The sequence below is a fragment of the Pogona vitticeps genome, chromosome 3 (assembly GCF_051106095.1).
Source record: "Pogona vitticeps strain Pit_001003342236 chromosome 3, PviZW2.1, whole genome shotgun sequence".
Taxonomy (NCBI): domain Eukaryota; kingdom Metazoa; phylum Chordata; class Lepidosauria; order Squamata; family Agamidae; genus Pogona; species Pogona vitticeps.
In genome coordinates this window covers 121,122,093-121,135,928 of record NC_135785.1, presented here as the reverse complement: position 1 = coordinate 121,135,928, position 13,836 = coordinate 121,122,093, and the positions used below count along the sequence as shown (strand labels likewise).

General features: G+C 40.0%; 1 protein-coding gene across 34 annotated transcripts in view; it reads right to left on the bottom strand.

Annotated features, from left to right (window-relative positions):
• CTBP1 (C-terminal binding protein 1) overlaps window positions 1-13,836 on the bottom strand; it is a 66,529-nt gene that overhangs the window by 30,133 nt on the left and 22,560 nt on the right. For 12 of the 34 annotated variants that reach the window (XM_020797043.3, XM_020797045.3, XM_078390680.1 and 9 more), the window contains one exon: window positions 357-463. The exons of 17 other annotated variants lie outside the window; for them this stretch is intronic. The gene's annotated coding sequence lies outside the window, so the exon portion shown is untranslated. Of the gene's footprint in view, window positions 1-356; window positions 464-1,227; window positions 1,318-4,461; window positions 4,734-13,836 lie in introns of all 34 variants that reach the window. 5 more of the 34 variants (XM_078390664.1, XM_078390675.1, XM_078390676.1 and 2 more) reach the window with 2 other exon arrangements.

The following is a 13,836-nucleotide window of genomic DNA, read 5'->3' as shown; positions in this document are numbered from 1 at the left end:
GAACACACAATTAACACGCCATTCTCGTGCATGTCATGTCAGTCACCTGCAAATCAAACAAAGTGGGGATGGTCTTAGATATTAAGAAATAAGACATGCACATTTCAAATCCCTACATCAGGAATATATATCCACGTGGATCCTCTGTGAACATCTTTCCTTTAGTATTCAAAGAGCAGGGGTGTCTACACAATGAATACAGTTTCTGAGAAGAGCATCTGCTCAGGAGATCAATTTCCAAAGAACAAGAATGCATAATGACATGCAGGTGAATACAGCTGATATTTTTGTAAGACTTCTTTCACCAAGCATATCATGCATTTAGTTTACTAGATTATGATAAAAATTAGACACACCATTATCTAAGGTCACTGCAGTGAAAGGAAAATCATTGTCAGTTGTTGATTCTACAAATCTGAACTCAGGTCTCCATTTCATTTGCACAGATTTTGGATAAAGAAACCTGTAAAGCATAAGTGTAAAATATACTTATGGCTCTGTTTCAACTAACATACCGTAACATTATAGCAATTGTTTCTCCAAATTTCTAGGTTAGTATAATAAAGAAACTGATAAAGGACAAGAAAGGAAAGCACTAGTTTCTCTATGTTGCTAATGAAAAAACAACAGTACAATTCTTCTGAATTGGTAGGATGGGCACTGTTCTTTAGACTCAATGGAGCTGCACTCTGATTGACACAATTCCACTTTCTATAATGTTAAATTTTTGTAACATTTAAAACAAACACATTATATTCCATAAATCCAAATTATCACATACCATGCTACTTAAGTTCAACATATTATACAGTATTTGTAATTTACTCTGAGCAATAATGGCACCTATCATTCTTCAGGCTTTGGGTTTGGTCCCCATCTGCCTACACCATCTTTCCAACCAGGTGCTTTGTGCGATTCTCACTGCACAGGTGGGTCACAGAGGCTGATATTCCACATGTATGGAGCAGAAATGGTAGAAAATGGAACAGAGCCTCTTGGCAAGAAACCAAAAGCAGACGGAGTGTCAAAATAGCATGTTTGCTAATAATTTTTTTCATGCCCAATCTAACTCTATTTTGTTCTGCAAAAAGCAAAAAGCTGGGCATTCCAGTTCTGTTCTCTAAACACTTTTTTAAAATTCTGATTCAAATGACATATTCAGAACATTTCTCAAAGTTGATTTATCTAATTTGAGAGAGATGCACTTTTCTCTTCTGAGATACTAACTTGGTCTGGAGGTTTTCTTTTTAGTAAAGCTTTTGCTCTGATTCATCTTCCCCTTGGCTAAACTCGCTATTTGTGGCAGCAATGTTTCCACTGGAATAACACCACAGCAGTCAGTTACAGCAGTACAAAATACAATGTTACTTTTAAAAATCACTGCATGAAATAACTCTGAAAACCACACAAGCTGACAATGCCATCTGCCCATACTACAGTCCTCTACAATCACAGGACAAAGCTTTCTGTGATGAAAAAGCTGGAGGCACTTGTTTATATAATGCACTACACTTTCCTCCACAACAAAGGAACTGAGGTAGATTCAGATGACCTGAAAAAAATGTTAGTTTTACTGCAGTGGGCCATGTTATCCACCAAGTATGCTGGCCAGCTGCAAAAAGCCGCCTAGAGTGGTCTATCGACTAGATAGGCGGGATATAAAATAAATAAATAAATAAATAAATAAATAAATAAATAAATAAATAAAAACTGAGGAAATCTTCTCTACACCGAGGACTCATTCATCTAGCCTAGTGTTGTTGACATGGACCAGTGAGTAGCCTTCTGAGATTTTAAACAGGAGCTTTCCGCTGCCTTGACTGGAGATGTCTAGGCTTTAACCTGAGACATCTTATATGCAAAACACATATTCTGCTGCTGAGTTATAGAATTAAGCAGGCGGGCGGGAAGGAAGGAGAACTTGACTTGATATTTGCTTTATAAAATACTGGGATTTTACTGTGTGAGCCACCTAGCATGGAAAGGTGCCATGTACATTGGATTATATGAATCTATCATGTGCTGATCTGTTAAAAAACAGTTACTTTAAATTCACCCAGGGTAGCAACAGTCCAACACAGTCAAGCTCTAATCTAATGCCTTTTCCTCTTTCAGGCAAACTGCCATTATATCTTTGGCCCATCAACAGGAAAGTGTTAAACAAGGAAGACCAAGCCATAATGGGGGGGGGGGGGAGGCAAACATCTGAAGCTAAGATGAGGAATCTCTTTCAGCAGTTCAGCTAGAACTGAAGCAAGGTTCTGCTGAATTCACCTGCAATGGTGGTAGCGCTCGATAATGCAGGAGGATGTCACAGCCCCAGCATGTGCCACAGAGGGCTGCTAGCCTGCAGGGTTGTATATCACACACTGGGTTTGGCAAGCACCTCAGAACTAGCTGAGAACAAGTATTATTTTTTACTCTGGTGCAGCAGGGCAAAAACAAGAAAGAAGAGAGATTATAAACGAAAAGAAAGGCAGAAAAGATCAAACCAATCTGCCTTGCAGTTCAATGCTTCCATGGTAGCCACATCTGACAAGGAAATGAAACTGACAAAGATCATTGAATTTTAGCTCATGGAATTCCACACAAACTAGTGAGAGGACAGAAGGAGAAGGTGTTTCTTCTCTACCCAGAAACAGGGACACCGTTGCACTGTTTCAGCTTTATAAGTAATCCTCCAGAAGTTAGTAGCCTGTGAAATATTTTATCATCCTGTGGTTGCTGATAAAAAATGGAAAGGGAGTTTTAACTGTCCATCATGAACATTTAGTTAGTATGACTGTTGTAGGATGGGAGTTACCTACACAGTTGTAGCCTTCATCCCGAACCTTTACCAGAACCCATATCCTGATGAGGAAATACCTGGGCAGGAAGATTTTATGCATTTGTTTGTTTGTTTTTGTTCTTCCCCACCAACATCTCCTGAAGCTCTACAATGCCCATCCAGAAGAAGAGTCCTGTTAGATTCAAAAGCTTACTTATTTTTGATATATTAGGGGTCCAATAAAGCTGTTATCCACTCTTGTTTTCTGGATTTTGTACTAAGACCTCCATGGCTTTTCTATTTCATTTCCCAAATCCACATCTATCTTTAAATTATATGACTTCTATGTCCAGTTTCAGTATAAAAATCTGGTTGAGAAATTGGCATTATGTCTTGCTTGCTAGGAGAGATGCAAACGTTTTCCCTTCCCACGCACATACCACTGAATAATGTGGGTGGCAATTTGACTAATGTGGTCTACCATGTAGATGGATTAATGGCTATTTCAAAACTTTGTTTTGTACAAAAGGCCAGATCAAACATTTTCACATTGTCTTATGGTTCAGTCCTAGAAATAGGACTGCCCATGTTTTGTCTTCTGCCTCTCAACTGCTAAGCATGGACAAATAGTAGCTGACCAACTTTTTCTTTGAGAGAAGAGGAGAAAGCCTGCAGGCCCAGCTCAACTGTACGTTACCTGATTTGGTTTGCAAAATGATCATGTGAGTGATGGTTCTAACTGACAGTAGATAGTACTGGCCTTAGGAATGAACATGTTTTGGGGGACCACTGTGGAGGTCACTGTGCTGACAGAGCCATCCAACTGAGGCAACTGGGGCACCAAGCAGTTCTGTAGCTGTGTTTTCTTTTAAAGTACTCTCTGTACTGGGATACAAAAAGACAGGGACTGCTTAAAAACAAAACAAAATTTAAAAGTAAAACAAAACTCTCTACATTTCTGCTGTGTTGCACAGTGTACTGACACTATCCAGAATGTGTTTTTCTGAGCTGTCCTGCTCAAACTGTACCAGCCCTTTCCATAAACATTGTTAGGGGGAAAGCCTGGGAATAGCAGGACCTGTTACACCACAATGTTTTGCTGTCCTGACAACTATGAGTATATAGTTTGGGTAAGACTGCCTGGGGAAGAGGGCAACTGTGGCAATTTGCCCCAGACACCTGCTATGCAACTTCATTTCTCAAGCAGATCATTAGCTTCTGCCCTGCTCTGATTTTGCCACATTGTTCACCAGAATTCTTGTTATCTTGTTAAACCTTTTCATAAAAAGAAAAGAGTACAGGATGATACTAAAGTGTTGGATGACACTGAATTTCAACATATAAGTACAATATAATGGAACCTCTCCCTGACTAGGGTGAAATAAATATTTTACATAATTGTGTGTAAAACAGAACACATGCCAATCTCATAAGTGAGCCAGGCCGTGTTTAGTTTTAGGCCTTCTTCCTTTTTGTTGAAGTTCTGTTGATGTTTATGGATTTCAATGGCTTCCCTGTGCAGTCTAACATAATGATTGCTGGTGTTGTCCAGTATTTTGAAATAGAATTTCATGTCCAGCTTGTTTTAGGGCATGTTCAGCTACTGCTGATTTTTTGGGCTGTTTTAGTCTGTAGTGTCTCTCATGTTCTTTGATTCTGGTGTGGATGCTGTGTTTTGTGGTCCCAATATATACCTGTCCACAACTGCAAGGTATCCAGTATACTCCTGCAGTAGTGAGGAGGTCCCTTTTGTCCTTTGCTGACCATAACATTTGTTGAATTTTGTGGTGGGTCTGAATACTGTTTGTAGGTTCTGTTTTTTCAAAAGTTTCCCCATGCGGTCCGTGACTCCTTTGATGTATGGCAGAAAAACTTTATTTGTGGGTGGCTGTTTTTCCTCTTCAGTTTGGTGTTGTTTTCTTGGTTTGATGGCTCTTTTGATTTCATTCTTGGAATAGCCATTCGCCTGTAGGGCCCAATTCAGATGGTTGAGTTCAGTGCTGAGAAATTGAGCTTCACACAGTCTACCAGCGTTTCAACAAAAAGGAAGAACACCTAAAACTAAACACGACCTGGCTCCCAATATTGAAAAATACAACCTGTAAAAAGGTCAACAAACTCTACCCAGCCACAAGGACCAGGGATCATTGCACAAAAAAGACCAGCTAATGACACAAATCAATCTCAGTAACAGATCTCTCCCCCCCCTTATCACAACAAAAAACACACTGATCAACCTATCTCCTGAAAAAAGACAAAAGTTGTTCCCACAGCTATAAATACTCAACTATCCAACAAACAGCAACAGAGCATGGACAGAGTTCCTACTCCACTCCTCTGAAGATGCTGGGCACAGAGACTGGCGAAATGTCAGGAAGAACAACCTTCAGAACACAGCCAAAGAACCCAAAAAACCCACAACAACCATCAGATTCCAGCCATGAAAGCCTTTGAAAACACTGAATTCTTTGCCAAGGGATTTTGTGGCAGAGCAGATGGCCTTTTTCTGTCACAGAACAAATTCCAAGGGCTCCAGAGAAAGAGACTGGGTGTCCAGGTGAATTACACAGGATTTCTAAGAAGTTGCCAAGTTACCATTTTCTGTGGCAGTTACCCAAGCCAAAACCTTAAGAGAGGAATTCTTCCTGAGTGAGTGGTGGAAAAGCCCAAAGGTAGACTGACATTCAGGAAGCAAAAATAACAGTTCTAATAGAGGTTTGGTATTTTGAGGGGGTACTCAGGCAAACCATCATCTGATCCCTATTCTGCTATCCAAAGTAATAAAAAAAGGTGGAAGACACATCAGTAATTGTAAACATGCAAATGGGACCATGTCAGTGGCAGAAAACAGCAATGAGCTGAAATAACTAGTGAAAAGGGTTAAAAAAGAAAACCCAAAAGCAAAATTACAGTTGACTATTAAGAAAAAAAGACCAAAGAATTTTGTAACTTTAATGTTCACAATCAAGAAATTAAACTAGTTAAAAATATTTTTACAGTTTGGTTCTATCATCAGTCAAAATATAGACCGTAGTCAAGAAACCAGAAGAACACTGAGATTTAGTAAGGCAGTGATGAAGGAATTAGTAACTATCTTTAAGGACATATTACTGCAGACTGAAACCAAGATTATCCACATGGTAGTATTCTTGAGTATTATGTGCAGTTGTGAAATCTGAACAATGAAGACAGTTGACAGGACAAATAATTCGATTTATTTGAAATGTGGCATCAAAGGAATGCTTTACAGATACCATAGACTGCCAAAACGGCAATTGACTTGGTCTGAAACAAACCGAGCCCAGGCTCTCAGTAGAAACTAAAATGACTAAAATATAGCTATTGTATTTTGGGCATACCACAAAAACACAAATGTTGCAGGGAAGGCAATAATGCTATGAGAAATGGAAAGCAATAAGGATAGAGGAAGACTAATCATGAGATGGACTGACTCAATAAACTGCTGGAAAAAATTCCCAACCTCTGGCTGCAGGAAGAGCCAGAGGTTGGGAGTTTGATTCCCAACTATGCCTCCCTGAGAGGGGATGGACTCAATAATGTATGGAGTCCCTTCTAGCGCTGCAATTCCAAGATGACAATTATGATGATAAAGTAAGTCGTGGCCTGGAGACCTTTTGAAAGCAATTAATTCATGGAGTTGCTATAATTTAATATCTCTTAACAATAGGAAGCCTGAGTTTTGCGGTTTAAATATGTGTTACCTTAGTGTTACAGAACAAGGAATGTTAAGTCTCCATCTTTTTAAATAAATATAAAAGATCAGATAATTAATTGGAGATGAAACTTTTGTCCACAAGACATAAATTGTAACAAACAAAAGAACTCCAAAAATATACAGAACTTAGATGACTAATATTATTTTGACAAAACACACTTCTCAGTGCAGGATTGAATGCCACTGTAAGTTATTTGTAGTTCTGAAGACATAGTTCTCATGCTTTTGTTTCCAAATTTATAATGAATCCCAATTACCAATTTTACTCTGGAACAATTCTGAACAAAAAACTAAATGTCAAAACCTCCACTCGGATTGCACACGTTAAGTTTGCCTTTTCAACTATTCTTTAATTTTAAAACTGCTTTTTAGTCTCTGCATTTGCCAATCTTTTATTTAAAAATACTTAGGAAATCTGCCCACAGCTTCTGAGTGCATCATATAAATGTCACATATCCTGTTCTAATTGAATTTTCCGTGTCTTCAGTGACAGACTAAATTTTCCTATGCATTAGGGGAAATGAACTGAAGAAAAACTGACAATAGCAACATTTGTCCAGAATACTTATGTATATATATTGCACCTTGAGCAGATTTTTTTTTCAAATTCATTAAAATAATTCTCCAACTGTTCTTCAGCTATAAATAAATGTTCCATTTATCCGAAGCTGATAGAAAGTCCAGCCTTGTATCTCTTGGTCACAAATCTGTTATGAACTTTAATTATAATAAATTAAAAAAACCTCAAATAGCCATGAACTCATCTAAACAAAGCTCAGTTCACAGAAATAAGATCCAGTGAGACAGTCTCCCTGCCAGATAAATACCGTGATTTTAAAAAACCATTAAACAGGAAAAGGTGTACAAGGGGAGACCTAGTGAGAATCACCAGAGCTTCTTAAAAGACCTCACACAAAAAACATCTGCTGTATGGAAAAGGCGCACACAACTGCATTTAATAACCATAGTCATTCAGCTGCCCATATGTGTTAATAAGGTCTTCGTGATATAGCTGCAGTGGCATATGTCCAAGAAATATCGATTCTAATTATGATACCCTGAAATAACTGGAATGTCTTTCCGTATTAGAGAACTATACACTGAGAGTTCACTATTTGCTACAAGCCTTTCATGAGAAAGTGAAATACAAGCAAAGACCATTAGGGGCCAAGTACCACCAAAAGGGAGACATTAGAAAAATATTTCAAATTCCATATTATGGTGGTATGTTTCTTAAGCCAACAGGAAGTGCATATTGGACTACAAGCAGAGAGAACAAGAAGTCCGTGTGGTCCTTTAAGATTATAAAGATGTGAGAGTAGATGATTGATTGATTTTAATATACTGCTCCTATCAGTGCCATAGCACTACTCTGGTGGTTCATAGTAAAATGTACAGTAAAAATAGGTAGTATAATAAAAACCATATAACAATCTAACCACATAAAAATAGGCGGTGCCAGAGCAATAATAAAACTGCATCACAAAAAAATGAGAACAAGATACAAATAACAGTAGCTAGATGGAGGTGTAAGATAACTTCAACTTAACTAGGACTGGAGTGGAAAACCTCCTTCAAGAACCGTGTCTTCAATTGCCTCTTAAATGTTGACAGGGTCGGGGGCACAGGCAAAGCTCATCTGGGAGCCAGCTCCACAAGGATAGGGCCACCGCAAAGAAGGCCCTACTTCTCATAGAAAATTTATAGGCCTCCCTCAGGGTGGCTATTTGGAGGAGCTCAATCTGTGATGATCTGGTGGGTTGGGCAGTTGACATTGGGGAGAGATGTCCTGACAAGGAATGTGAGCCCAAATTGTGGAGGGCTTTATGTATGTGGTGGCACTGCGGGCTAAACTGCAGAAGCCTGTGCTGCAGGGTCAGAAGACCAAGCAATCATAAGATCAAATCCACACGACGGAGTGAGCTCCCGTTGCTTTGTCCCTGCTCTCGCCAACCTAGCGGTTCGGAAGTATGCAAATGCAAGTAGATAAATAGGGACCACCTTGGTGGGAAGGTAACAGCGTTCCGTGTCTAAGTCGCACTGGCCATGTGACCACGGAAGATTGTCTTCGGACAAAACGCTGGTTCCATGGCTTGGAAACGGGGATGAGCATCGCCCCCTAGAGTCAAACACGACTGGACAAAAAATTGTCAAGGGGAACCTTTACCTTTACCTTATGTATGTGAGTCAGCACCTTGAACCTGATCTGAAATTCAGTGGGCAACCAGTACTGGGGTAAAGCGACTGAACCTGCTGATACTAACCACAGTCTGTTTGCTTAAAAAATGAAAAGAAACTGCAAGCTTCCATGGAGGAATTCCACTGAATCAGCACCATTGCTTAATGTATACTGCAGAAAAACTGCAGACAGACAAGAATTCAAAAATGTACGGCATGAGTCAATTTTTAGACTCTTGGATACAATTTTCCTGCACTATTAATGAAGCAATGGTACTTGACCTGATGAAGAGGAATTCCGCCACAAAAGCTTGCAACTTCTTTGTGTGTGTGTGTGTGTGTGTGTGTGTGTGTGTGTGTGTGTGTGTGTGTGTGTGTGTGTGTGTGTGTGTGTGTTTTGGTGTGTGTGTGTGTGTTTTGGTGTGTGGTCCAATAAAAGTCTTACCCACTCTCACATTTGTGTAAGCAGATAGAAATATCTTCATCTTGTTCTTGCTAAATAAACAATGCTCCTTGTTGCTTTCACCTGAAAGTTAATTCTAAAACTGTCAAATAGTACACAAAGGGAATAATAAAAAGAAGGCAGGAAGTCCACTGACATGCTGCCCTACCCTGCAGACACCTAACTTTCTGACTTATGCATGCAACAAAAAAACAACACAGAAAAGGAAAAACCAAGCAGTTCTTACACACAATCTGAAGGCATTGTGATATCTTCATTAGATCACTAAACCTTTATAATGATATGGCACCTCCCAACCCTGTACGGGTCTTCATCTGGCTGTAGACCACAGAGTTGTGTGGGTGGTAGAGAAAAAAAAATCTACAGAAGTTGTAAAAATCATGGTCAGGCTCCTAATGTTTTGTAACTGGGACTACAGCTCAGTTCAGAGGTGTAGGTTTCAGATTTCATCTCTAGTGGGGTGGTTTGCCTCCTATGGTGTTGAAAGCTAACCTACTGTTATATTTTTTAATGGTCTAATAGAAGGTGTCACCCACCTTACCTTTTTAAAAGAACATGTTTTCTTGAAGCAGTGAATACCAAACCACGAACAAAATCCTGTTAGCTGTTACAAACGTTAACGTCGGAATACTTAAGAGTAATCTCGTATTATACATGAAATCATTTAAAAGGCTAGTTCTTTTGTCAGTTACTGACCGGGTAGATACTGTATGAGAATTCCAGCAGATACTGCAATTCACTATGTTTCGTCTTACTGCAGTACAACAGTCTATCAAAAAAATGATGATAAGAACAATCCAAATAACTTAATCCAGTATCTCCTTACTGGATGACTCCTTTTTAAAATTTATCGTTAAGTTATCTGAGGTTGACATAATACCAAAACATGGGTTAATGGCTAATGACTTAGAGTTGTTACCTGAAATCCATTACAACATCTTTCTGTCTCCTGCCCTTGGGGACTATATAGTGTGAATTCTACAGTCATCTACCGTAACATACTAACACAATATTTTAAAAATCCTACAAACATTCACAGTTTGGACTGCAATACTTTTATCAGGACCAACCAATACAATACGTCACAAAGAAGGTAGCAAGCTTTTATGTTCTTAGACCATTTTATCAGGCAGATGTTAAACAAAAATAAAGCAACAGGTTCCTATTCAGGACACAGCTGTTCCCCGGCGTAGTAATGCAACTCTTTACATGTGTATTCCATGGCATTTAATGGGGCTTCGTCCAAGGCAAGTGGGTACATCCAGCAGTGCAAGTTGCCAAAAGTACCCCAAGTTACAACTTCTGCCTGACTCCCTACTTCTGGCAGTAATGGCTCTGATCCAGAAAGCAGAGCCAGGACAAGAGAAAACCTAAACAAGGACAAGAGAACACCTAAACAGCCAATGTGCCCCTAAAGGATAAGTGCAACCCCACCCAAAGCTGGCTATACAATGGGGTGCTGATAAGTATTGAGCCTTACCCAGAAATAATTGAGCTAGGAAGCTATAGATTTCAGGGTGTATTAGCCAATTTGTCTGTATTCAATGGTGCAAACCCCAACTACCTATGATTTGAACTTATACAGTGGTGCCCTGCATAACGGGTGCCCCATTTAACGACAAATCCGCATAGTGATGGCTTTTTTGCGATCGCAAAAGCGATCACATTGCGATGATTTAGGTAGTAAAATCGCTTTGCGATGATCGGTAAGCTGTTTCGCTTACCGATTTTCGCATAGCGATGTTTTTGGAACAGCTGATCAGCGGTTCCAAAATGGCCACTGGGTAATTAAAATGGCCACCCACTGTGTTTTCGCGCCCATTCCTCACTTACCGGGCAGCGAAAATGCGGCCGTATGGAGGATTTTCGCATAACGGTGAGTTTACAGCCCATAGGAATGCATTAAACATGTGTTAATGCATTCCTATGGGCTTTTTTGTTCTGTATAGCGACGAATCCACATAGCGATGATTTTTCCGGAACGGAAAAGTTCAATGTGCAAGAGCATAGGACCATAATCAAGTTCCTGTTTCTCCAAAGGAAAGGTGCAAAGCAGATCCATGATGAAATATCACAAACTATGGGTGACAGTGGCCCTTCATATGCAACAGTTAAACGTTGGGTTGTCGATTTTAAAACTGGCCATTTCGATGTTGAAAGTGAGAAACCCAGTGGAAGGCCTGTTTCTGTCTTTGTGCCTCCAAATATGAAAGCCATCCATGACATCATCATGGAGGACTGCCGAATATCAGCCAAAAGTATTGCTATATATCTGAGAATATCACATGAGAGAGTTGGTGCCGTTATCCACAACGACTTGGAAATGAGAAAGCTGCCAGCAAAGTGGATCCCCAAAGCTCTGACAACTGAACAAAAGAGGAAACGTGGAGTCATCGGTGGCTGTTTTGGAACATTTTGCAAGAAATTAGTCAGATTTCCTGGGCAAACTGGTAACTGGTGATGAGACATGGATCTACTGTTATGATCCTGAGACAAAGGAACAGTCTAAGGAATGGAGGCACAATGGTTCCGCCAGGCCAAAGAAGTTCCGAGTGCAAAGGTCAGTGCAGAAGCAAATGGCAACAGTTTTTTTGAGATAAGCAGGGAGTTCTGCTGGTGGACTACCTCCAACAGGGTTCAACCATCAATGCAAAATATTACTGTGCTTTATTGACGAAGATGAGGCAAAACATCAAGGAAAAAATGTCAAGGAAAGCTCTCCAAAGGTCTTATCCTGTTGCATGATGCCTCGTCACACACCGCAGGTGAAACAATGGCAAAACTGACCTCCTTAGGCTTTCAAGTGATGCCCCATCCACCCTATTCTCCCAACCTGGCTCCTTCTGACTATTGTCTGTTCCCCAAACTCAAAAGACACCTAAAAGGATAATGATTTGGGAGTGTTCTGGAGGCAACTAATGCTGCAAATTAGTGGTTACACCAGCAGTTGGAAGAATTTTATTTGCAGAGACTTAAGAAGCTGCAGGACAGATGTCATGAGTGCATTGCCTTCCTGGGGGCATATGTAGAATAGTGTGGCAGTTACAACATCCTAGCTCAATTTTTTCTGGGAAAGGCTCAATACTTATCAGCACCCCTTTGTATATCTTTTGTATTCCAAAGTCATCAAAAAAAGCTTTGCCCCAGTTCTTCTTCCAGGAAAAACAATGGAAGGATTCAGAAAGAACTCAAACACATGTATTTATTTTCTTGTTTGAGCTAAACTTTCTGTTCTGTTCTAAGAACGTGCTAGATGATTTGTAACATAAGTGTATTGCATCAAATCTGTACTTAATTTATGAGTATAAATGCATTGGTTTTCTTTAAACAAATAAACTTACAGTGGACCCTTGACTTACAGACGGCTTGACTTACAGACTTTTTGAGTTACAGACTTCTCTGGCCGCAAAATTTAGGTTTGACTTGCAGCCTGAGAATTGACTTACAGACTAGAAAAAAACCAAAATGGAACAAAAACGGCCTGTTACGGGATTAATCGGTTTTCAATGCACTGTAGATCAATGGAGACTTGACTTACAGACTTTTTGACTTGAGAACCACCTTCCAATACGGATTAAGTTCTCAAGTCAAGACCCCCTTGTACTGTTAGAGGCAGCAGAAAGACACTACATCCATCTGTATAAAATACATCTCACAACATATTTTTATACAAGCATACTCAGAAAGAACTCTCGTGTTCAGTGGGGTTTACTCCCAGGTAACCAAACAAGATTGCAGCAGTACTTTGTGCCAGCTGGGGGAAACTACTGAAAACAGAAGTCGCAGACATTGTCCTAAGCAAAAGGAACTTCTTAGTAGCTGGGGTTAAAAAAAAGTCTCTTCACCATATTGTCAGCAGTATTCAGAAGCAATGTAGAAACTGCAATACCAGTAAATATCCTCTTCAAACTTATATCCAGTGTAGAAGTACTTCCAATGCAACATGTTCCTGGACACTGAGAATCCAGTGTTTGCATTCAACTTGAAAAATCACAATATTAAGTATTTTCAGTAAATCTGGATTTTGAGGTAAGCACAACTCAGTTTCTCAATAGCATATCATAAAAACAGAGTAATCATGGTACAGTAGCTGTGAACAGAATTAGCAACATGAAATCCATATAATCAATAAATACTGTGTAGTGGCTGAAATCCAGTAGTAGTTGCAGCTGGAGTAGGCCACTGAATCAGATGTTGACCCACAAAATCCCGACTGACTGAACAAGCCTACTCTAATTGCAACTTACTACTGGATTTCAGAAAGGAACATGGTGGCGCTATGGGTTAAACCACAGCCTCTGTGCTGCAAGGTCAGAAGACCAGCAGTCGTAAGATCAAATCCACTCGACAGAGTGAGCTCCTGTCGCTTGTCCCAGCTCCTGCCAACCTAGCAGTTTGAAAGCATGTAAAAATGTGAATAAATAGGTACCACCAGGGTGGGAAGGTAATGGTGTTCCGTGTCTAGTCGCACTGGCCACGTGACCACAGAAACTGTCTTCGGACAAATGCTGGTTGGAGACGGGGATGAACACCGTGCCCTAGAGTCAGACACACCTGGACTAAATGTCAAGGGGAACCTTTACCTTTACTGGATTTCAGCCACTATATGTATGCCATCAAACTGGAACCAACATACAGCAACCCCAATAGGGCTTTCAAGGCCAGTGGTTTCACCAGTTCTACACTCCTGGT